At 40.5% G+C, this 26,580-nt stretch overlaps 1 protein-coding gene across 11 annotated transcripts in view; it reads right to left on the bottom strand.

The window, feature by feature from the left end:
• Positions 1 to 26,580, bottom strand: part of NAV3 (neuron navigator 3) — an 840,967-nt gene that overhangs the window by 661,972 nt on the left and 152,415 nt on the right. For 7 of the 11 annotated variants that reach the window (XM_053252192.1, XM_053252184.1, XM_053252189.1 and 4 more), the window contains one exon: positions 13,037 to 13,169. The exons of 3 other annotated variants lie outside the window; for them this stretch is intronic. The gene's annotated coding sequence lies outside the window, so the exon portion shown is untranslated. Of the gene's footprint in view, positions 1 to 13,036; positions 13,170 to 20,398; positions 20,470 to 26,580 lie in introns of those variants that run through there. One more of the 11 variants, XM_053252191.1, reaches the window with a different exon arrangement.

Here is a 26,580-nt window from a genome sequence, read left to right as displayed (position 1 = left end):
GGGCTGGGCCAGCCCTCCACCACTGCCATTGTCTCCCATCCCTGTTGCTATCTCCAGGCAGCTGAGCTGCCATGCATGGGATTAGTGATGGGTACATTTAGGAGAATTAAATATATAGAAGATTGTCTTCAGTAAATATTCTGAACAATGCTAGCTGAGGGTCTATTTTAATTTCCTAATTAATGATTTTACCCATTTCTGTAAATACCAAGTTCCAAAAGGTTCTAAACCTTGGGCATGACCACCATAGATGAAAATATGTGTCCTTCATTACAGAGCATAGATTTATTTTTAGTAATATGTGCCAATTTCACAAGAGTAATGTACCATCTATAAATTATTTTATGAAAATTTTCTCTAATTTGAGCAAAGGATGAAAATATAGGTTTAGAAAGCCAAACCCTATTCCAACCCCCTTCATCAATAAACATCCATAAATCATCTTCCCAAACTGATTTTAATTCAACCAATAATGAGATCTTATACTCCAACATAATAGCATAGAGTATGGATTTTAGCCCTTTAGTTTATGTATCTATATCTAATATTTATTCTTCAGATTTAGTAAGTTGTCTTTTGGCTGCTTGGATATTTTGTTGAGAAAAAAAGAACACAATTGTAAGAAATGTAGCCAAGTAAGATTAAATTTAAGGTTGAGCATACCCTATCCACTGTCATCTGACTTAATATACAACACTGTATGAGAAAGCCTTGGCTTTTTATTTGCATGTATCAAGAACAGAAATAATTTTTGACATCTTTGGATTGTAGAAGATAAACTAGATGGAAGAACCTGAAATAGATACAACTCAGGTAATAAAATCCAGCACTGGCCCAAGAAAGCTGACATCTATCTCAACTTCAAATTTTTCTTTTAATATTCTTAATGACTGGTAATTCAATTTAACATTGATAATTTATTAGAAATGACCAGTGAGGTGGCCAAATTTGTAAATGATACCAAACAAATTATTTTAGGATAGTGAAAGCCAAAAAAGATTGCGAGGAGCTCCAAAAAGATCTCTCCAACCTGGGTGAGTGGGCAACAGAATGTCAAATGTGGTTCAGTGTTGGAAAGTGTAAAAGTGATGCATATTTGGGCAAAAAGCCCCAACTTCAAATTTACACTGATGGGATCTGAGCTGCTGGAGACTGACCAAGAGAGGGATCTTGGAGTCATGGTGGACAGCTGGTTCAAAGTGTTGACTCAATGTGTGGCAACTGTGAAAAAGTCCAATTCCATGCTTAGAATCATCAGGAAGGGAATTGAAAATAAAGCAGCTAATATTATAATGCCCTTATACAAAACTATGGTGTGGCCACATTTGGAGTACTGCATGCAGTTCTGATCAACATACCTTAATTAAGGAGGACATTGTAGAACTGGAAAAGGTGCAGAAGAAGGCAACCAAGATGATCAGGAGCCTAGAGCACCTTCCTAATGAGGCAAGGCTACAACACCTGGGCTTTTCAGTTTAGAAAAAAGACAAATGAGAGGAGTCATGAATCATGACAGAAGTCTATAAAATCATGCATGGTGTGAAGAAAGTTGATAGAGATCAATTTTTCTCCCTCTCGCATAACATTAGAACCAGGAGTCATCCCATAAAACTGATGGCCAAGACGTTTAGGACCAACAAAAGGAAGTACTTTTTCACACAACGTATAATTAACCAATGGAATTCTCTGCCACAAAATGTGGTGACAGCCAACACTTGGATGGATTTAAGAGGGGTTTAGATAAATTCATGGAGGACAGGTCCATCAATGAGTACTAGTCTGAGGGCTATAGGTCACTTCCAGCTTCAGAGAATGGATGCCTCTAAAAACCAGTTTCAGGGGAGTTACAGGAGGAGAAAGTGGATGTCCTCAGCTTTTGCCTGTGGGCTTCCCAGGGGCATCTGGTGGGCCACCGTGTGAAACAGGTAGGGGTTTGCATGAACCAGTTTGAAAGACTGGTGTTCGAGCCAGTTCGGAGGTGGGAAGGGAATTGCTTTAAGCTGCAGGGAGGGTGTCCTTACCTCCCCCACTGCATTTCTCCCACCGGTGCTGCTGTCAAAATTGCTGGCACAGGGCAGCTGTATAACCTCTCACCACCTCGGTCAGCATAATACTGGAAGTGGCTGGTACGCATGCCTGTGTGTGACATGCGCTGGCCACTTCCAGTATTATGCTGGCAGTATTATGCTGGCAGTATTATGCTGGCAGCAAGAGGGTATACAGCTACCCCGCACCAGTGATTTTGACAGCAGTGACTTTGACAGCAGTGAGGGGGGGGCATGGCGGGGGAGGTAAGGACACCCTCCCTGTGCCTTAAAGCAACCCCCCACCCTCCTGTAAGTGCACAGAACTGGTTCCGTGCACATCCCTAGAAACAGGATGCTGGACTAGATGGGCCTTGGGCCTGATCCAGCAGGGCTGTTCTTATGTTCTTAACTAATTCCCTGTCTTTATTAAGTTTTGGTATCATTATTAAATGAACCTGATGTGATTAATCAGGAATAGGATTGGCCTGTAATAGTGAATTAAAGAGAGAATGCAAATAAGGGACAATTTCTGATTTTTGCAGTAATACCATCAATTCCAGGAGACTTATTAAATTTTAAATCTTTAATTACTTGCTCTATTTCCTCTTTGGTAAACCGTTGATTTAGACTCATTCTGTGAATTTCAGGAAAGGGAGTAATCTTAACTGAGTCTAAAAATTTATCTATTTTATTTTGATCCATTTGACCAGAAGAATAAAGTTTAGAATAAAACTGCACAAACTATTTATTTATTTATTTAATAAAGAAATTATTTATTAATTAGAATAATTAGAACCTTTTTGAAAAGTGAGTTAATTTTAATCTGCAAAACCTTCCTTTTTGTTAATAATTACGATCCCTTATTACCGTACTCATAGAATTTCTATTGGGTAAATATCAGCTGAGTGGCAGTTTAGAGACTTTAGAGTCTAAAGCCTCTAACTCCTTTCTCTTTTGTAACAATTTTTCACAAATATAATTAATTCCCCAAATTTTATGCTGTTTCTCAAGTTCCATTATCTCCTTTTGGAGAGACTCCAAAAAGACGAATACTTTCCTTTTAAAAAAAGTTAATTCTTTTATACATTCTCCTCTTAATACTGCATCAAATCCCAGCCAACAGCCAATGGTATGTCTGAAGAAGAATTTCAGCTTAAAAATCATCTAAGAGACTTCTCCAGTTTCTCAAAAGAGAAATTTTTCCTCTATTTTCTCAGTTTCTCTATTTTCTATCAGTATTGGATTAAGATACCAAATAGGAGAGATGGGTTGTAAATTTCTACATTCTAACTTAACAAATACTGGGGCATGGTCAGATAAACCTATTGATCCATATTCTGATTATACTATATTCAACCCGAGAGCAGATGATACAAAGACATAATCAGTTCTAGAGTAAGGCTTAAATCTTGGGGTGGGCAGGAGATAAGTAATGTTGCTTACCCATCTCACCCTAGTCGGTCAGCAGAGAAGCAGAGTTATGTCCTGGGCCCCAGGACAACAAGGCCAAGGGTGCAGACCATCAGGCCACGAGTTAGTGGCCTATCGGGAGTGGGGCGGGAGGCTGCTTCCTGAAGCTTCCCAGCCCACTCACTCTTTCTAATCTTCAGCCCTGTCGGCGCTTGCACTCACCTGCCCATCCTAGTCCTGTGGAGGAGAGCCAGTTGTGGGTTTCAAGGATGAGTAGTAGGAATTTTGGCCCCCAACTATTTGGCTATGGGTGGAGTTTTTCTTACTCGCCTTTTCTCCATGGGTTGTTTGGTTGGCATTGGTTTTGAGAGGTTGCCTTCAATTGTTAGTATGGTCACTTTGGCAGGTGAGTGAAGGCTGGGGTACATAGCGCTTCTGTTATCAGTGTTCAGCAAGAGGTATCTTGGGGAGAAAGGGGACTCCATGCAACAGCCTCTCGGGGTTATGTGGCTCAGGGTGGCTGGGCATGGATCCCCTTTAAGGAGTCGCTCACCTCACCCACTCAGAGTTTTGTAACTTGGGCAATCCTCCCTCAACAAAACATTTTTGTTGGAGGGGGTGAGCCAGCTGTAGGATGGCCAAAAACCAAGAAGAACAATAGTGGAATTAATTGTCTAATGAGAACAACATGCTATGTTGTTTTGTAGACTCCATCATGCTACCTGTTTCTACTTGATGATTACTTGCCACTAGTAAAGAGTCTGGATTACACTGTATATTCTTGATATGTCAGTATAATTATATTTTTATACATATGTATTATTGGAGAACAATTTCGAATAAACAGTGATTACATTCATCACTAACAGTTTGCATGGCTATCTATGACATTAGCATGTTATTCTCATTAGACAATTAATTCCACTATTGTTCTTCTTGGTTTCTGATCACTTATTTTCGGGTGGTTTCTTGTTATCTTTTGTGATCCCCGTTTTTTGTTTGTGAGCTGTAGGATGGCACCTGGCAACCCCCAAACCCAGCTGATTTGCCCAGGTGAGATTATAGCTGTCCCTAGGAAGCTGGATCTCACGGGAAGAGTTGCAGGGGAGTTTTAGGAGTTACTTTACACTCAGTTTTAGGAGTTATTTTTTCTGCAGCTGTATTGGTTGCAGCTGTATTAAGTTAATAAAGAGTTTAAATCCATCACTTGTGTCTTGTCTTTCTTGGGTATTGGGTGCAAAATCCTATACTGATGGATTAGGTATTCTCCAAGCATCACATCAAAGCAGTGAATATCTTTTTTTTTAAAGAGCTAACTTTTTTACATCTTTACATTTGTCCATTAAAGGATCCAGAACTGCATTTAAAATCCCCACCTATCATGATTTCACCTTGCCCAAATTTAATCAGCTTTGCCAAAGTTGATTGTAAAAACGTATGCTCATTTTTTTCAGACAGTAAACTGAAGCAATAGTATACAGTATTTAGATACAGACATTTCCCCTTAATAAAGATAAACCTTCCTTTGAAGAGTTTCTTAACAGTGAGATGCTGTATGGGAATCTTCTGGGTAATCAATATAGCTACACATCGAGCTCTATTTGATCCCGGGGCTATAAATTGTTGGCCCCCAAAGACCAACAATTTAGAACGAATGGTTCTAAACTATGAAACTATTAAAAACTATGAAACAATTTTTAACTATTTTAGTTAAAAAACATAAGGACTCTTCAATCCCCCTAACTAATAAAAATGCTACAGAAGCTTTGGGCCAATTCAAAACGATAGCTTTTTGCACTATGAATTAAATAATATTCACATCATGCCTCTAATTTGAACTGTGCATTTATTCCTGTGTTTTTGCACATTTGTATCTTCTTTTTAAGATGTGTGTGTGTGTGTGTGTGTGTGTGTGTGTGTTAAAAACACATACATGCTCCGTTCAAATGGGAGGTATAGTGCAAGTATTTTGTACTACAGGACCATAACCAAGTACAAAATGAAACATATGAAGAAGACACAGGAATACAATTCTGTGCATCTGAAATCTGACATAAAATTTAACTAAGTCATTCACACAATCAAGAACTGTGTTCTACACAAGTTTGGGAGCTGTGTGTGCTCCCACTTTTCTTTTGCGTGTAAGCAAGGTAGGAGAAAAACCTGAGAAGAAGTGATTGTGTGGAAGTAAGGCAGGAGGAAAACCTGGGTAGCTTTTCCTCCTACCTTGCTTCCACATAATCACTTCTACTCAGGTTCTCCTCTAACCTTGCTTCTGCACAACCAAAAATTGGGAGCACACACAGCTTCCTAACCCAGGTAGAACACAGTTTTTGATTGTGTGAATGACCTCAACATCTTGAACAATTGCAGTTTTCTCTTTTTAAAAGAGGATACATATTGCTATGGTAGTTAGAAAAATACAATTTTGAAAATATACAGATGCCAGAAACCAAAGGGGATAGACATGATTTGGCTTTTTGGAGAGGGCCTCAACTAATAGGGCAGTTACTTGTTCAGGATCATCCAAGTACCAGCATCACACAACTAACATCTGAATATAGGTGTCATAGTCTTAAGCTTCACCATGATATCCATACTATGCTTGCTTATTCACAGAGCTAGATGTCTTCAGAGCATTATTTCCTGCAACTTCATTAGCAATGATCCCACTCTTCATCTTATTCCAAACAAGATGGGGATATCAAGGATATTCTTCATTTACTTATCCTAGTCAGACTGCAATTTTCATTATGAGGTTTATAGAGAGCTACTTTGTTTAGATCTTCTCACCCACCCATCCCAAAGGAATGAGGTGGGTCATCATCCTTTAAAATCAAGCTATAAAATATAAACTTTTATAGATATAGATAAATATAAATTTTAAAGAGACAGCATGGTGTAGTGGTTAGAGTGCTGGACTAGGACCAGGGGGACCCGAGTTCAAATCCCCATTCAACCATGGTACTAGCTGGGTGACTCTGGGCCAGTCACTTCTCTCTCAGCCTAACCTACTTCACAGGGTTGTTGTGAAAGAGAAACTCAAGTATGTAGTACACCGTTCTGGGCTCCTTGGAGGAAGAGCGGGATATAAATGTAAAAAATTAATCATCATCATCATCATCATCATCAGAATCTCACTAAATTCTAACACACAGGCTAACACCATGTACCTTCTAGGTTAGGCCATTGAATACTTATTTCAGAACTTCCAAACAATGATTTGGTAAATCACCCAAGTATGAAGTCCTCTCGACTTCAACCAATCCAAATACTTCCCTCATTACATTAACTTGGTTCACAAATGTTACAATCAGTACATTTTTGTGTGAACATACAAAATTGTGGCTATCTGCAATTACAGCTAAGCAGGAGAAAATGCAGTCTAAGAATTACATGCCCAAGCAGTTTAGGTTGATATAAATCAAAACTAATGTAAGGAAACGCCATGAGCTAGTTTAGATTTTTGGTCCCCTTAAGTGTATGAGGGAAGAACTTAGGTGTGCACATCTCCCCTCCCACTCAGTGTGCTGGCACACCGTCACCTAATTTACTAATGGATTGCCACTCGATGCACCGTTTTAATACTACTCTAAAGCAGTGTTGCAAATAGCATATTGAGGGATGATCTGGATGAACAATAGCCCCCACCCTCCACAATTAGATAATGGCATGACGGATGGGAGGGCATGTACACGCTCACATCTCTCCCCAAAGGAGAAACCCACATTGACTGGTCTGGAACATTGTCCAAATTGGTCCCATGCGTTTCACCTAAATACAGGAAACCAGAGCAGACATGGAAGCACAGTTTGACCTGCACATAGAAAACCAACTCCATTAGGATGCATGGCACAGACATTCCAACAATTGCAGCTTCTTAACAGTCAAGGACAGCCATATCTAGGAGCACAATGCAGTAATCAGACTTTAAGAGGAATCTACTGTTCTCAGGTGAATACAGTATAAAAACCTGGATACCTCCATAAGCTAGAGAATTGCAAATACTATAGTATCTAAGATCCCAAAGATGCCAAAACTGCATGCCTAAAAGGCCAAACTTCAATCTTTGTTTCTCCAGGCACAAACTTAGTTAACTATCATTACTTTAGCTTTGTGTATTCATTTTCAATTAGTCTGCTTTCATCCCGTTTTTTGCAGTCAAAACATTTCAATGCATTACAGTGGAAATCTAGAAGAGGCTGCAGCTCCTCAGTCCAATCTTTCATCTCCATATTTCAGAAAACATGCATCAGATTTTAAATTAGAGAATCTGGTATTCACCAATAGTCACTACATGTAATAATGAAGACAATAGCTACAGTCCAGCAAAAAGTTAGGCACACTTACATCACATTCATTTTAATGGAATAAAACTGAAATTCTATGCATTACCACTGAACACAGCAGAACTTGCTTCTGAATAAAATGCATATACTGTAATTGTGCTGCACATGCATGTATATATACACTGATGCGTGGCCAATGTCCTAAACAGCCATATTTGGAAATCAAAAACAGCAAACATATATACAACCTCCCCACCAATTTGAGTGCTTCAAGAGATGACAGAAACACAGAATGGGAGACTACATGCATGAGCACTGTAAGATATTCCCCTTAGGGGATGGAGCCGCTCTGGGAAGAGCATCTGCATGCTTGCATGCAGAAGATTCCAAGTTCCCTCCCTGGCATCTCCAAAACTGGGCTGAGAGAGACTCCTGCCTGCAACCTTGGAGAAGCCGCTGCCAGTCTGTGTAGACAATACTGAGCTAGATGGACCAATGGCCTGACTCGCTATATGGCAGCTTCCTATGTTCCTATCCCTCCCACCACCACAGTGTTCAAGAATATGTCTTGGAGCTGTACACTTCATGGGCCATGGGTGGATTGTTGATAAAATGTTAATTAAAAATACCCTGTGGTATAAATAATTCTAGAGCCCTTTATAGTTCAGCAAGGTTTGATTTTCAAAAGCTTATTAGTTTTGTGTCCTTCAGCTACATACCATTGTTTTGGCATTTCACTCTTGTACTTAAAACTTGGGATCAGTTTCATCTGCAACCTACTAAGGCCATTGTGATAAGATTAAAATATGCATTAAAACAAAACATTTTATAATGAGCTAATAGTAAATTACTTATATATTTCTCAAAAATGTTAAAATCTATATTATTAATTCTCCTGGGTGTGCCTTAGAATATGCGTCCCGGCACCCAGCTGACTGGCTGGGCGGCCGAGGTGCCTGATTGGCTGAGGCACACCCAGGAGGCAAGTGGCGGGCCCGGCCTGGTGGCAGAGAGAAGCGGTGGCGGTGGCAGGCCTAGCCACGGAATTGGGTGGGGGAGGAGGGAGGGCAAGAGAGAGGAGGGAGTGGGGCTGGAGGGAGAGGAGAACAGCCGGCCCCCAAAAGCTCACAGATGCTCTGTGCAGGACGGTTAGTCTAATAGTTAAAATCTAATAGTAAATGACTTCAGGTACTTCCAGTCCTAGGAGTCTCAAAACAATTCTAGTTAAAACCAACTACAGCTGCTAATACTTTCACCTATCTTGCTACTGCATTTGTATATAAGCATATGAATTGCATTTCATGTTTGCATCTAGATAATTCTATGATGATGACGATGATGATGACGATGACGATGATGAATATTTATATACCACTGTTCATCAAAAAAATCTGTCAAAGTGATTTACATAGAAAAATAAATAAGATGGTTCCCTGTTCCCAAAGGGCTCACAATCTAACAGAAACATAACACAGACACCAGCAATTTCTGCTTGATCTGCTGTTCTAGCGGAACCGGGCTACCACTTCTCCCCCCTGGTGTTTGCTGGGCTGTTTGCTGGGCTGTTGTTTCTCCCCCCGCCTCCCTGCCGGGCAGCCAGCCATTCACTGGGGGCATCGCTTCTCCTCCCTTGGTGGCTGGCTGTCCCAGTCGCTAATCATCAGCTCGCTCGCAAATTTTTGTGAGAGCTGCCACACATGGGATTAGCGATGGGTACATCTAGGAAAATTAAATATATAGATAGAGGCAGCCACAAACCAGAAGCCCAAGCAGCAAACCTCACTTCAAACCGAGGGTTCAAATTTGAGTTTGATGTCTGAAACCTCAGTCTGAGTTAGGGTCCAAACTGCAGTTTCACACATTCAGTTACGCTAAACCCTGCCAACTGTAACTCCAGTTTCATGCAATGTCTGATTGCAGCCAAGCTTTTCAACAGGTTTACTTCTAAAGAGGTGAGACCAAAAAGGGACAATGAAAGAATATGATCAAGTCATCAAGAATTGGCTGGTTCTGAAAGCAGAATCAAAGTTAGAGAAAGCAAGAACGAAACTAATTCAAGAATAAATTACATAATTAGAGATGGTGAGACTATACTGAAGGAGGAACCAGTGCTGGATTTAGGCACAGGTTAAGGAAGCTACACTTAAGGCCCTCACATTATGAGGGGCCTCTGAATACTAAAAATTTACTAAATTTCATGTTTTACATAACTGATTGGAAAATAAAGGAGAAAGGGGGGAAGATTCTAAAACAGACATTATCATTCTGATAAGACAAAAATAAACTTATATGGCTACACAATTATTGATCATATTGAGTTTATAAATATGTGCAGAAATAACTGTAAATTATATCAAAGTTTTATTAGACCAAGGTCCACCTTGTTTGTTGCTGGTCATAGACAGTGGAACTGACCAAAGCCCACCATCATGGTTACAGGGAGCATTCGCCTCTTCAGATGAACGCTGCTGTAACTGTGAAGAATGCAGCGAAAAAGGGGGTGAGTGCTGCACTGGAGGTGGGACTTCCAAACCAAGCCTTTTAAACTTGACATCGTTTAGGGCCTCAGCATGTCTTAACTGAGCACTGGGAGGAACCAAAAGAAATAAGCAAGAGGGACGATGTATATTTTAAAGGGTTGTTTTTGGTGTGTGTGTTTTTAAGAAGAGGAAGAAGGTGAATATTGGGAAAGAGCATTACAAGGAGGAAGGAAAAAGAAGAAAAATAGCTCAAAGGGCAGTAGGCTTGACAAGCAGATTAGATTTGGACGAACAGTGAGTAGAAGCTTCATTTTCTTTTGTGTCAATTAATACCAACTAAGAGACTGGTGGAGTAGAAAGAGCTAGTAAAGTGGAAATAGAAAAATAAGACAAGCAAAGAATTTTAAAAGAACTCAGTTAAGAAAAAGGATAGAAAGACTATTAAGATACATGAAAGAGAGTAAACAGAATGAAAAGCTGGACCGGCATTTTTTTCAGGATTGACAGAAAGAAATGGACACATTTTTAAACTATTCGAAAGAACTGATAAGATTTGGCAATGGAATTAATATGTGGAGGAAAGAGGAGGAATAACATAGGGCACCCAACTGCTGAAGTGCTGGGGAAAGTAGAGAAAAAGAAGAGCATTATGCTGACAATCAATTTTGAAAGTAACAAAACAATTAGATAGCCTGTTGGGGTCAAAAAGCTATTCACAGTAACCAACATGTTAATCTCCATTTTCATGATCTGAAGTTTGTGCAGCCTTTTCTTGAGGCAATAATCTATAACTGATAATTGCACACTATCAAACAGAAGAAAGGTAGATTACGCTCAGTGTCTAAAATAATACATTTTTTACAAGTGGATGCTGGATGTTTCACAATTCCAAACATTACTTTCCAAACCAAATGTCACATGAAGCACAGAATTAAACAATTGTGTGGCAGCGGGGGAGACAAAGATGCAGTTATGATAATGAAAGTAAAGTAATGAAAGTCGATTTCAACTCCTGGCACCCACAGAGCCCTGTGGTTTTCTTTGGTAGAATACAGGAGGGGTATACCATTGCCTCCCCCCAAGCATTATGAGATGATGCCTTTCAGCATCTTCCTATATCATTGCTGCCCAATATAGTACCAGCGGGGATTCGAACCAGCAACCTTCAGCTTGTTAGTCAAGCATTTCCCCGCTACATCACTAAGTAGTACTCCTTAATTAACATATCTGCTATTTACCTAAACAACATATTACTATCTACATGTTCTGTATTCTTTACACTGAAATAATTCCTTACATTCAAACAGGCTCTTCCATAGCTAAGGAGAATGTCAACATTTGATAGTAATACAGAAGGTCACAATGTATCTCTGCCGCTATTTTCTGGACACAGTAATTCAGTACAATACAGACTAAACTCTTTCCTGGAGCCCATTTGTAAGCCAACATTTTAATTGCTGAATCCCAAATCTATTTGTTGGTAGAAAATAAGACTACTCTACTATCGACATTCATTGGCGATAATCTGTAAGAGACATCCTAAAATCTGTTGTCGCCAATCTCTCAATGGGAACAGCTCAAATGTCATCACAGTAGAAGTGCAACACGTCCACCAGCTGTGGCCTGAATTCACAATGTCCTTACAAATGTTATGCAAATTGTGTTAATTATGTGTAAATAAAACATGCAAATTTGCCACAGCCTTCCAGCTAATTGTGTGTTCCTAATGTAGCCCTCTGTGCTAAACAAGCTCTCCTCCCCTGTGGCACACAATTGGGTACCGTCCAGTTTTGTCACCAGATGGTGACAGCGTTCTTTTTGCTGCTCCAATTAAGGTGCCATCTTTTTATTATCTTCATCCTAGTGTCACCCCAGCTGTGGATATTTTAAGCTACTTTGGATATCTGATGGGTAAGGGAACAGCCTGAGAATTCCTGTCAGTATTGAACCATCCATATATATATATATATATATATATATATATATATATATATATATATATATATATATATTTCCTCCTGTTCAACAACATGTAATTGAGTAAGCTATCAAGCCAAATCACAAGATGATTCCTGACCACTAGGATAGCTAGCAAACGTCTAGGCTATGAGCTGCTGATAGAAATTAAAATAGCCTCAGGTTATTCTAACTTGCTGGGACACTAGAGATTACTTCAAGGATTTCAACGTTCAAAAAGTAATTGAACGTTGTCTCTGCAGTTGTCCAAAAATCCAGCAATACATATATACATCTTCTATGGACTGACCTGCAAATAGTACCTCATAAATCAAAGTTACCACCAGGATTACACTAGTGAAAGAAAAATCTAGTCAAGTTATTCCAAAGCTTAACAAAAGACTCTCAGACCCAAAGCATTCTAATAAAGGAATCCTGGTTATATAAATGTGCTAAGAAATATGAGACTGACATTTCCAGAAATATCATTTGATTTTGACTTCAGTATTTTCATATTCTTGCAACAAAATTAGGACTGTGGACTGACAGTGCCCATTGAAACACAAAGCATGGGACTAGGTAACGTACATCAAACACAATACAAAGCATCAACATAATTTCTCAAGATACCACTTTAACACATTGCCTTACCTCCCCCATAAACAGCCATAAAATTGCATGCATTAAATTTTAAACCATGTAACCTAGGCTATCCATTTGCTTAATGTCATGTTTAAAAGGTTTTCACTTCCTATGCAGAGGAGTCTCCATATATGTACTGTAAATACACAGAGATGAGCATAGGCACACATGAGCCATATTGCATACACACATCATTATTTTGGAAATAGGGTATTATTATTTTTCCACTTACAAAATGGAGTTACTGAAGGATCAAGTTTGTCAGCAGAATCCAATTCAAAGCCTCAGCCTGCCGATTTCAGAGATTTGCTGCTGTACCCTCAGGGTGCTGCTCTGTAGCTTTCACCCTCATCTCTGCTTTGAGGCTGGAAAAAAAGCAGAATGTTAAAATGTGAGGGAGCAAGCTTCCTTTCTTTGTCTTTAAACTCACATGGATCTCTTCCTTCTCTGTCTCCATGAAGAGAAAATGCTCCAAAAGACTGCGGAGCATCAAAGTCCATTCTTTTTGATTCCTTTTTGAGAAAAGCATGCATTCCAAATAGTAGCCAAATAGGCTGCATTCTTTTTAGGGATTCTGGCTCTCTCTTGTCATTCAGGGAACCTGGGTGCACACTTTTGCCTGTGCAAAACAGCGCAATCTTTTGGACAGCAAATGCACAGCTGTTGTTTATTAACCTTTTGCAATGAACTTTACTACGCTGCAAACAGTTATTCAAATTTACATGTTAATGTCTTTCTACACATTATGCAGACACAGAAACACTGTACTATGCAAAGATTGAGAAATACTCTTTCTTACATTAAGCCATAGTAAAAGAAATAAAAATATCCAGAAAAATGGTAAAAATAACTTTGAAAGACAATTTAAAAAATAAATAAATCCAAACCTACTGTTGGACAACAGCCAATTATGTTAACCTATATTACAGAGGAAGAAAACTCTATGTCCATTAGAATGAGCTGAATACAATGGCAATCAGCTGCATATGTCCAGGGAAAATTATTTGTCTGTTCTATTACAGTAATTTACATATCTTTGTTTCTATGTGGGAGAGACAGAGTGGAAACCATTTAGGTGAGGTGAATGGGAAACAAAATTTAGTAAGTGGAAAGAGTACTTGCTTTCCCAGCTGCTTTTATTTATCTGTCTTAATAATAAGATACATTTGCACTCCTATTTCATCAAACCTTCTTTATTCATCTGCTTCAGCAGCATTCACATTAGGATTACCAAATTTTACCTCAAAAATATTGGCCCGCCTGGTAACATGGCTGGGAACTGGACTCTGCAAAAGGCTGATCATGAGGATCACAACAAACAAATATGTGAGAGTCTGGCTGGCCAGGTTAGGGCCTGTATTTGCCCGTCAAGGTAGAGCCTGGGCAGAATCTAGATATGAATGTTCTTTCAGAACTCAGTCCTGGTTACCTGACAGATGGTTATTTTTCTGACTGAAACAGAAAAATACCATCTGGTTAGCAACATATGAACACTAGATGACAATGGTACTTTTGTAGGCATTGTCAGGATAATGCACCTTACTTTTGTACTGTACACACCAGTCTTAAGTATATGATTAAAGGTAAAAGTAAAGTGTGCTGTCAAGTCAATTTCAACTCCGGGAGCCCACAGAGCCCTGTGGTTGTCTTTGGTAGAATACAGGAGGGGTTTACCATTGCCTCCTCCCAAGCAGTATGAGATGATGATGCCTTTCAGTATCTTCCTGTATCGCTGCTGTGGGGATTCGAACCAGCAACCTTCTGCTTGTTAGTCAAGCATTTCTCTGCTGCGTCACTTAAGGTGATTACCCAATGCCAATTTCCAATCAGAAAATTCATGTCTAGATAAGGCATGGGGAAACAGCTCTATGTTCGTTTGTTTTCTGCAGTGAGGAAGCCTCAGAAGGGAAAAAGCAGGCCCTGTATTCCGGTGAATACAGGATTCCAGTTCAGAAGAAAACCCTCACTTCCCTATCAGTGTGACCGGTAATGGAGTTAAGGAGCAGCATTGATTATTAATATGTATCCTGCTTTCCTTCAAAGAGGTCATGATACATAGCCTTTCGCGTTTATCCTCACAAACACCTTGTAAGGTAGGTTAGACAGAGAGACACTGAATGAGCCAAGTGGCCCCACAGACCTTCATAGCTGAAAGAGGATTTAAATCCATGCGAAGTCTGACACACTATCCACTATACCACATTAGATGCAAGTCCATTAAAGGCCTATAGACCTGTAGGTTTTGCAAAATTGCTGTGACTCACACTGAGCTTATGAGATTGCAGGGACAGGACTAGAAACGACACCATACCTAGTCTATCACTTCAATAAATTTATTAGGTGGTGCACAATAAAAGAAGAGTTCCTGGCCACAGTCTAAGATGGCTGGGATATCAGCTTGCAACACTGGAAAAACATTCCTGAAATATCTGTAGAATGTAATGCTTTGCGACAGCAATAGGCAAACCCCCTTCACAGCATTTAGTTGCTGGCAAAAAAGATCAGGCACAGATAAGAGGTACAGAACTCCAAACAATAAAACACACTATCATCACCATGAAAACTGTAAACTAGATAATTAAGCTTTATATGCTAAAATTCTGTTTGCATCTCATTTTCACCTCAGTATGGGAAAACAACACCCATTACATTTTGAAGGAACTAGGTAGATGGACCTGCTTTATTTGTTTCATACCATATCTAACCTGTATGCTCTTCTCCAGGAGGACAGGTAATGCTCTTTTTCCAGCCCTGCTCTCCAAGTTCCTGTTCAACTGGAAGCAGTAGGGATGCTCCCTGGAGCCTTACAGCTACAAAGAAAGGACTTGAGCTAATAGCCCCAGGACAGTAAGGAAATATCAAAATGGCAACAGCAACAACTGATATTTATATACTGCTTTTCAACAGAAGTTTACACAGAGAAATAAAAATAAATAAAAATGGATCCCTGTCCCCAAAGGGCTCAGTGTCTTAAAAGAAACATAAAAGAGACACCAGTAACAGCCAGTGGAGGAATGCTGTGCTGGAGCTGAATAGGACCAGTTGCTCTCCCCCTGCTCAATAAAGAGAATCATTGCTTTTTAAAAGCTGCCTCTTTGTTCAGTTAGCAGGGGAATGCTAAACATCAAACTAAAGCTCTTGATCCTGGTTATCATAACAGATTATCCTGCCAAGCACAGCAGCTAGTCAAGTCTCCTTTTGACACAGCTCACCCCCACATTTCTGTTGTCATCCATTCATTGTTCCCTTGCAAGCTCCTGGAAAAGCCACATGTCTACTTAGACTCCTGAGACCTAGGTCTTTACTCCCTGTACCTATTGATGCTCCACTTACCCCAATCCACTGGGATCTCAAATCTTAAAAACAAACAAAACCCTGGGAAAGATATTAGTATACAGGATATGACAAATAGATAGAACATTCAGTAACAGGAGAAATGGATGTACAAATAATTAAATGCAAAGCCGCTCCCCACCCCTTTTGGCACGTTAGTGACAGTACTGGGCAAGCAGGGGGCAGAGTTGTGGGCTCAGCCCGAGAGGCAGACATATGGCCCCACTTCTTGTCCTCTGGCACGCATTGCCAATGGACCAATTAGAATTAAGGAGAGCCTGCATAAGCAGCCTGCTCCGTCACTTTCCTCTCGGCTTTGCAGGCAAGCACTCTCCCACCCGTGCCTTAACTCAGTGAAGGATATTCTGGTCACCTTTTGGGGCCAAGTAGGAATTTTTTTGGTCACAGCTGACTGGCTGTGTTTGTGGTCTTTTTTTGCATACTTCTCAATGATGTATTTCAATGATTGCTGAAGTTGTCACGAGGCTCATTTGGTCACTTTGAAAAGGAGTGTGGGTTGGGGTAGGTTAATCACATTGGTGTTGGGCTGGAGGGCTGTTGTGGTGAGTGGGAATACGGAGGAAGGCTTGGTGATCTTGCAACTCTCAAGCTGGATCTGCTCCCACTCAGATGCATGCCAGTGAACGCCACTCAGTATCTCGCGACCTGAGTTGAGGTGGGCTGTCAGGCATCCCCTCATCGGGTGTAACCTTGTGGTCGAGAAGAGGTTCAGTCTGGTACCAAGCCGAATCAAAGCCCAGCCCTTCACCCTCCAGTGGATGTGCCTCCTAAGAAATTGACCCACATAGGGGATACTCACGCTTTAGTTAATTCCTCATTGCAGGTTTTATATTTATTCTGGCCCTAGTTTCTTCCAACCACACGTCTTGATGTTATTTAGGTCTGGATTTGGAATTACACTTGTCAACAGCCAGGACTGCTCTAATGCCTTTAAGTCTTGGTTAAACAAGAGGCTTTTAAGCTTTCCACAGCCTGGATATATACAGAGAGAGCGGATACATTAAAATACTATTACAAGCCCAACTACAGTGACTGGTTGTAAAACCAGTAACCCTAAATGCAACTTTTCCCAGTGTCTTAGAGCAAATTAAATACAAGACAAAGTTCTAAAAAATTCTGATCCTGTGAGCCTATAGCCTCCTTTGTTTGAAACACGTTATGTGTCTATGCAAATTTTCATAAAATAAACTAGATCTGTTTGTCCATTTAACAATAAAACACTCTGTTGGCAAATTATGCATTTTAATATATACCATCTATTGCAAGTCAGCAAGCAGTACCTATAGATCCTTTGTCTCTCTTCAGTGCTTTTTCCTTAGTATGTTACCAGCCATGCTGGTAATAGTAATTAGCAACTGATTCTCGTATCTCAGGAGATAAAAATCAGATTCACAATTTGCAATGTGGGGGGAAAAATGTTGGGAAGGGCAGAAAGACACACCAAGACAGAAAGAAAATTAGAGCAGCTTGGCCTAATGAGCCAGCACACACAATGCAGACTTAATAGGCAGCATTGACAGGATTCAATTATAAAGAAGTCTGCAGCCTCATTACTACCACTGGTTCTCACTTAGGACATTACTGCAGGAGGACCAGAACATCAGACAAAGGGAAAAGGTGAACACCAAGGAGAAGAGATTCGTAGCCCATTAGATAATCACCCAGAGGCTGATTTAGATATTACTTTTCCCTACTTGCATCTTTCCAGATGCCTGAATAAAATAAAGGGCTCTTGTAATAACAGTAGCAGGCAGTTATCTCGATTCATAGAAACAGTTGAGTCTTATTATAGGCAGATAGGCAACACTAAGAGTGAAGCTTTTTCTTACTTTAAACTAACTGCAATCCCAGAATTGGCAGAATGTGGGTGGTGTAAACTGGCTCTAGCTTTTTAAACAGTCATGTTCCCTATATAATGTGTTACAGACCAATACTTGTCTAGTCACCAGGAACAACATTACTAACCATAGGTAAGCAATCTGCATGATAATACTGAAACTCATGTAAGGAATGATCAGAGAGGATCAGAAACTCATATAAGGAAGGATCAGAAATCTTGGGGCCAGTCTCACAATCAAAACATGAGGGTGACTGGGGCAGGCAGGGAAGAAGCCTTGCAAAGCTTACCTCCCCTGCAGATGATCATCCTGTGATGCTATGCACCTGCATCACATGCCCAGACTCTCAGATGCTGCTCGATAGTGCAGGGGCTGGGATTCATTGTTCCGGACCCTGGATATTCCACAGGGCACTGCGCCAGGTGCAGGGTCCCGTCAGTCTTCAGCACCGGTTGAAGGCAGCCGGCCCCGGCACACGAATAGAGAAATGAGGTTAAGGGAGCACTCCCTCCCTTAACCTCATTTAAGAGGTGGGTTTAACAACAGAATTGGGTAGCACTGGCCCACTGGGATTGGGCCTGATCCCAGCGGTTCTCACACACAGACTAACCCAGGCTGGGCATCCCTTGCCTAGGCTAGGCTGCGCATGAGAACAGCCTCCTAATGCAAATGAGCCAACAGTGCACTATTCCCAATAGGTAAAAACATTAGGCCTATAACTAAGTGGCAACATTTTCCACAATTAACCTTCCAAAGAGAGCTCTATGTCTTAATCTCCCATTTGTGGCATGTCTTCTGCTCAAATCATTGTACAGCATCCCATCGCACTTCCAAATCTGCTTCTGTTTGCTAAACAACAATTTCCCACTACAGCCAAAAGCTTTGCAACAGAAGCCACAGGCATTACAACTGCTTTCTGGCGAACATAGTCTTGTTTAATTTCCTGGGTGAAACAATCGCAGAGGATCAGAAATCCCCTTTGTGAGCAGAGACACAGAGACTGAATATCTTTATCCTAAAGGTTAATATTTTTCCTTCCCCACCTGACGCTTCCTAGCATTCAGATTGTTTGCTCAAGTTTCACTCAAGATATTAGGCAAAACTGAATATGCAAGACTCCAAAGCAAAGATTTAAAGTTGTGCCATAGAAAATTTTGAGATGCATACCAAAGAAAAAATATAATTGGTCCCTTTATGCACTACAATTAGTTTGTATATTGATCTGTAGAACTGATATTTCCCGCAGTCTTATAGCCAAAATGGAAATAATTTTCCAGTACAAATTCATTGCTCTTTTAACATAGTACGTTGCAGTAGAGTCAAACATGCCAAAATGCTTAATAGCCAACATTTTTCTAGGTGAAGAGTTCTTGAGAATTTTAACCATAAATAAAATTGTTTTATTGCAGCAGAAAAACAGGCAGATGGGTCTGCTAACGTAGCATTTATCACAAGAGCTAAAAACATAGTCATTTATTTCCAAGTGTGTATTGTCCAAAATGATGATGAAATGATAAGACTCCATGCATTCCAAGTTACTGCTCTTCATTAAAGGTTTAGTATATATGGCTACATATATCTGAAGAGCTTCCTTATTCTTCATCTCTTATAAACAGCAACTGAAGTGTTCTGGGTATTAGTATAGTAATCTTTTGCCACTTCTGCATTCAAAAATGCTTTCCCTCACCTGATTGTAATGGCCTTCAATGGCCATGGTTTCTGTGAGTGTACTCACTTCGTGGAACATTCCAGTGATTCCTTCCAGCTCTCCCATTTGAAATAGGAACAAACAGAACACTGGCTGATAGCAACAGGGTAATTTATTATTAGGCTCCAACAACAGAATGAAAAATAGATACAAGAGGAGAGCCCAGGAGTAATAACTCTGCCCACAGCGTTTTGAGGGGAACACAGCAGGATTGCATATTCTCTTAGATAAACCACACTGATAATTCAGAAATTCTGCCAAACATCTGAAAATTCATGTTACAATTAGTTAAAGCTTATTTAATAGTAACTACAATAATAGTCAAGAGTTGAGAAGCACACTGAAGAGGGTTTTGAAAAACCTAATGTCCAAGCTTTCATAACACTTTTTAAAAGGTCCTCACACACCTAAGTCTAAGATGCCATGCATGGCTTCTGATGTGAGTGCTGAGTGCCAGCAGTGTTCCCTTTAAGGTGTGCAATGCACAAAAGTTTTTTGATGTCCACTCAGTTCATTTTGGATCCCACTCAGGCTGAATCAGGAAGGCTCCATTCTGAATGCACATGTGTACACACTGCCTTGATACTGCCACCCAGAACAAAACTTATTTTGCACACATGGGAAAAAAATTAGAGGGAATAAAGGTAGCCAGTCACCATACAAGCACCTCCCAGCCCCCGAGTGTGAAATGTACCTGCAGGACAAGCAAGAGTTGAACTCATAGTTTTATTATTTATTTCCCTGATGTGTGTGAGCATCCTGGGCAGCAGAAAGATGAGAGTGACACCTAAAGTGGAAATGGAATGATAAAAAAAAATATGCAGTCTGTGGAAGAATGCATCTTCGGTCTTTTACTATATTGCATAATATTGTTTTACTTATCATTAAAAAGACCAATTGAGACATTTGATGTTCCGCTGTGCAGAGCAGCTTTGGAGATGCAGCCATAATGGAGGGAGGAAGCAACATCTGACTTGGCACAACTATACAGCTGCTGCCTCCTGTATTCGCAAGTCCAGGAACTAAGAAAATGGTACACTGGTCTTGCGTAAATCTCCACTGGTGCCTATAGTAATGAATACAATAGATGCAATGATATTTCTTTCACAGCTGTATCGATAGGCTTCTGCTGTGTACAGGAATGCCAAATGTCTCAACCAATCAAAACAGCCTGTTGGAGAACTTTTACTGGTGGTTTACATTAAGACACCATGGCCAGTGGTTCTTGTTCAATGAAGCAAGCATATCAGCACAATAATGGGAGTTAATAAGCAGAAAGGGATGGTGTATTTCTTAATCAGGATTATACTTTAATCATATTTCCAGTTCCTTCAAGCCAGCATGGCCTTGACTTTACCTTATTACAGTCATAGATCAGAGTATACAAGACAGTAAAACAATCAGCAATAAGCATATGACAAAGTAGTTAAACAAAATAACAATACTAAAATACTGGTGCTAAAAAGCCATAATACTGTTTCTGGAATTCTAAGCCAATACTTGTGTCTAAGTGAGCCACCTAATGACGCAGAGGGAAAGTAACTTGCCTAGGGAGCAAGAGGTTGCTGGTTCGAATCGAGACTATGGGAAACACCTATACCGGGCAGCAACAATACAGGAAGAGGCTGAAAGGCATCATCTCATAATGCGTGGGAGATGGCAATGAAAAAACCCCTCCTATACTCTACCAAAGAAAACCACGTGGCTCTGTGGTCACCAGGAATTGACTGAATGGCACAACTTTACTTGACTTGTGTCTAAACAACAAAATTTTGTTACTTGGTGTGTGATGTTTGAGTCTTTATCAACTAAAAGATACATAATATAAAATCCATCCCAGTGATCTGGAATCTTTTAAAATAAGGGTTGAAGATCAAGATAAGGGTTGAAGATCAAGATAAAATACACAACACAAAAGGACATGAGCAATTGACTCAATATCATCAGAGCCGCATGGACATAGCTGTTGGGAAACCAGGATATTACAATACCTGCCCTCTAAAGCCATTGAGGGGAGAGCATTAAGGCGGGCTCTAGAAAAGGCCCATCAACACTTAGGCAGAGTAAGTATAAACAAATAAGCTGCTAGAGGAGATCTCAAGGAATCTGTATGAAGTCAATATATACTAAGCCAGCATGGTGTTAGCAGGGCACTTGCTTTAATAGCCTCTACCAAGAATCGGTCATAATTTGATAAATTCTACTCCCATATTATCTACTTCTAGTAACAGTTTAGGACAAAAAGAGGAGAGGAAGTCTGTCTATTACACGGGGCAGCAATTCTGACAGCATAGTAACAAATGGCAGCATAATATCTTGTAAGGAGAGGTTGTGGTGTTGTGTCAATCCAGATCACTGTTGTGATTAACAAATGATCAATCAAGGTTCAATTTCATCTCAGCTCTTTGCCCAAAGATACTGTGAATGAAGTACTGCCTCTACCTTGAACTTGCTGTAATTTTAAACCGCTTCACTTTATCACAGCTCTTCATCAGAATGACTGGTGCCATCAACTTGCCAGAAGAGAATTAATAACATACTGACATCTTCAACCCTACTGTGTCTATGACATCTAATGTACTTTTACTTTGAAGTGAAGATAAGAACAAAGAGACCTTAGAATCCACCTGACATTAAAAGAAAAAGTCAGCAACATTATAAAGACTAAAATCATATTTATGTGCAAGTATGTGCCGAAAATGTTCACATTTAAAATTCTTACTCTCAGGTGTGGCTTCTACACTAGCCCTTTATTTGGGAATAATTATGTTCATGCGTTCACTTTTTAAAGGACATCCAGAGGATATTATCAACAAAAGTCATTGTCTTGCTTCCTCCTACATTGTTTTGGGGAGCCCATTTATTCTGAGAGGAACAAAAAAGGAAGAGCAATGAAACAGAAACAGGTGTAGATCACCTTAGCTCTGTTCCATCCAATTACATTTACAACCATTCCCCTAATCTTCCTTGTTATGCTGAAGCATAGGTATTGCAATAAATTAATCATGATTTTGATTTTTTGCTTGTTGCATACCTTAGAGATCCAAGGAGGCAAGCTCAGCATCTTCCTGTTGCACTGAACCTTGAAGAGGTTTGCAAAATGGCAAGATGTCCCACTACTTTACAGACTGTCCAGGCTCAGGGCAAGTGATGGTGATCTGATTCTCTCTCCTTTCTCTGACTTGTGTGGAACTGTAGTACTTGAACAGCAACAAGATACCTTGCTGGCTTATTTCCAAGCTCCACAAGTCAGAAAAGGTGTGGAAGAAGCACAGGCATCGCTAGGAAAGAGGGGCCTCATGTTCATCCCTCTCCCTGGAGGCCCCTTGAAGTGAGGGAGATTATGAATAAAATAGGGAGGGGTGGAGCAAGGGGCCCTCAGGAGCTGGAGGCCCTGGGTTCTTTGAAACCATCCATTCAATTATAGCTACACCCCTGGGAAGGAGGCAGAGGGGAATCTCGCTTACTTCCACGGAGCCTAAGGAGGTTTGCAAAACAGCAAGACATCTTACAGCACAAGGAAAAAAGACTATTGTGCTTACACTTCACCAAAAGGAAGTGCAGGAGAAAGTCTAGGATTAACCCTTCCTTCACTCCTCACTCATTCTCAAAGATGTCAACTGAAACAATACATTATCATCTGCCTGCTTCCTTATTATATTTAATGCTTTAATTTTTTTAAAAGGTATTTAAGAACAACATTTGTTCAGCCAAGCGCAATTTTAAAGAATGAACTTTAACTTTAAAGAATGAATTTTAAAGTAGACCCTTCCTCTAGTTTTTCAGGTCAGCATATTCCGCCTTCCCTTTGGATAAAAGATACCACTGGGAAATGACTTGATTAGCAAGCCAGAGATTGCCAGTTTGAATACCCGTTGGTATGTTTCCCAGACTATAGGAAACACTTATATCCGGCAGCAGCGATATAGGAAGATCCTGAAAGGCATCATCTCATACTGCATGGGAGGAGGCAATGGTAAACCCCTCCTGTATTCTACCAAAGACAACCACAGGGCCCTGTGGTCACCAGGAGTTGACACCGACTCGACAGCACACTTTACCTTTACCAAAAAAATGAATCATAGAACAAATTAATCCAGAATTTTGACTCAAGGCACAAATGACCAGGCTCAAACTATCAGACTTCTGGTACATTATGCGAAAACCCAGCTCCCTTGAGAAGTCCATAATGCTGGGAAAGGTTGAAGGACAGAGAAGAAGAGAACAACCAGCAGCAAGGTGGATGGAATTGATCACAACAGCAATGAATGCACCACTGAGAGACCTTAAAGGCCAAGTTGAAGACAGATCATCATGGAGAGAATCTATCTATGCAGTTGCTAGGAGTCAACAGTGACTTGACATCACTTAATCAATCAATCAATCACCATGTTAGGTACCTTTGTTAGGTACCACATTTTTCATTCCACTTACAGCTGAGAGCAGATGAGTGATGCTTCCGCAGTGCTAGAGTGCAAACTGTACTCTAGAGAAGGGTGTAGGAAGAATGTCCATATGGTACATGATCAGAGTCCCAAAGAAACAGGGCTCCTATTTCTGGCTGTGGGACATCAGAACATGTTATGCTTTCATCTTTCAAGGTATAATATTGATCAATCTAGCCCACTACTCTCTACTTTCCCTTTCTACAGCTGACAACGACCCAATATATATATGTAACATTACTGTTGGATTGTGCCCTGTACATGCAGATATTGCTTCTTTCCAATTAATCCTGGGCCAAAATTAGATGTCCTTAGGAACAGCAAGCCGCTCATACAGAATTTACATGATAGTTGAGACTGACATGATGTTACTCTCCATTGGCATCAACCCAGGACATACCAGTGCTTGTTAGACGTACAGTGGCCCTTGAACACCTTTTGGTTTGCATTTGACAACAGTGGTAAGCTTATTTATTATATTTGCCCAAACATAGAGTGTGACACAATAGTCATTATCTCTTTTTTGCACTTGCATAGCAGAACTACCAGAGAGTAAAAAGATATGGAGTCATTTAACACCAACTGTTTCCATCTTACATATCAAGCAAGTCCACAAATAAAGATTTTCTACAATAGTCACACTGTACAAATATCTCCTCCTCCTCCTGCTACTACTACACAGAACTTCTGGATTTTGTGAAGGTGGGGGCAGGAAATCTTGTTATTGTTTCTTTATGAATGCACTAAAAGAGACTGTTCCAAGTACATGAATTGCATACTACTAAAATTTTCTATAATAGTACCTATGTGCAAGTTAGATGTAATCAACAGGTGCATATGTCTGTCCTGGTTCATATTCTGAAGAGTTTAAAACAAGGGGGTATCTTAGCACCATTTTTCTGTTGCTTAATTTTTATTTAGGATGGTTGAGCACTTCTTCACTCAATTTTTATCCCCCCCCTATTAGCTAATAAATCATTATCTATACTATTATATGTAGGTGATGTGGTTGTAATGTCTCATACCCAAGCTGGAATGAGGAAGTTGTAACATGCTTTAGCTACCAATTGTGCCAATGAGCACCTGACCATCAATTATTAGAAAACCAAAGTGATGGTATTCTAAGAGACCGATTATTCATAAGTGGTCAATTAACAGAAATTCTATAGAGCAGGTAGAGATCAATAAATATTTAGGAATATTTTCACGCCACTAGATTTTGGATTGTGCAAAGCAAAGAATAAAAACTAGCTTAACCCGCACAGAGCATCTGCGCACTAGTACTTGATTGCTCCTCTGACCCCGTGCCACAGCCCCCCTCACCTCAGAGATCTCTCCACCCTCATCTGAGCCGCACTCCTGCTCCTCCTCCTGCTCCTCTTCCTCCTCCATCCCGCTGCTGCCATCTCCCTCACTCCTCTTGGTTACTTCTCCATCCCTTTACTCCATCCCCCTTACCCCTCTTGGTCATGGCTGCAGCATTGCTGGTGCCTATTGGCCAAGCTGCAGCCCCCTATCCCCAGTGACCTCTCCACCCTCACCAGAGCCCGGCTTCTGCTCCTCCCCACAGAAGCAGCAGCAGCGGTTGACTGGGCCCTTCCTCGCTGCCAATAGGCACCACCATGGCCACTCATTCCCCTCAGGACACTGGCAGGTATGGCCTGTCCCTCGCCCTTCCTTCTTTCTCTCTTCCCCTCCCTTCTTTTTCTCTCTTTCTCTCTCCTCCACTCACTCTTCCCCTCTGTCTTTCTTCCCCTCCCTTCTTTTTTTTCTTTCTTTCTCCCCCCTTCCCTTCCTGAGTTAACAGATCTTGTTCATCTTGTTTCCTCATCTAATTCACACAGTGACAGCCTCCTTCTCTTGAAGGGGCTCTTTCCTCCCTCACAACCCCTCCCTTCGCAGACCCCTGCCCTAGTGCTTTTATATCTCCTCTACAATCAAGAACATCTTCCGACCAGTAACAGTTGCATTCCAACTGACCTTAACCATCACAGGCTCCTCCTCCTATCTGCATATGGAATATCCACTGCCCAATCACCATGGTGTTTCTGCTCTCACATGCTCCTCCTCCCTATCTACATATGGAATCTCCACTGTCCAATCACCACGGTGCTTCTGCTCACATACTCTTGCAAGAGCTGCCATGCACAGGATTAGCCACGGGTACGCCTTAGAGAATTATATATAGATATGTAGATAGAAATAACCAGGGGAGAGTTGCTGCTATTCTCAGATGTGTGTGTGTGTGTGTGTGTGTGTGTGTGTGTGTGTGTGTGTGTAGTGGACACTTCATTCCATCTGTTAAACTTCTTCTTCTTCTTTTAGGAAAGAAGGTACTGCAATTTCTCTTTAGAATGCAAATATGTATTTATCACAATTATAAACACCTTGAAAAGTGTGATCCAAGTTTCTTAGGGCAATTTTCTCAGTA

Source organism: Hemicordylus capensis, chromosome 5 (genome assembly GCF_027244095.1).
Source record: "Hemicordylus capensis ecotype Gifberg chromosome 5, rHemCap1.1.pri, whole genome shotgun sequence".
Classification (NCBI taxonomy): domain Eukaryota; kingdom Metazoa; phylum Chordata; class Lepidosauria; order Squamata; family Cordylidae; genus Hemicordylus; species Hemicordylus capensis.
The sequence above is the reverse complement of the archived record's forward strand: the minus strand, read 5'-3'. Positions and strand labels throughout refer to the sequence as shown.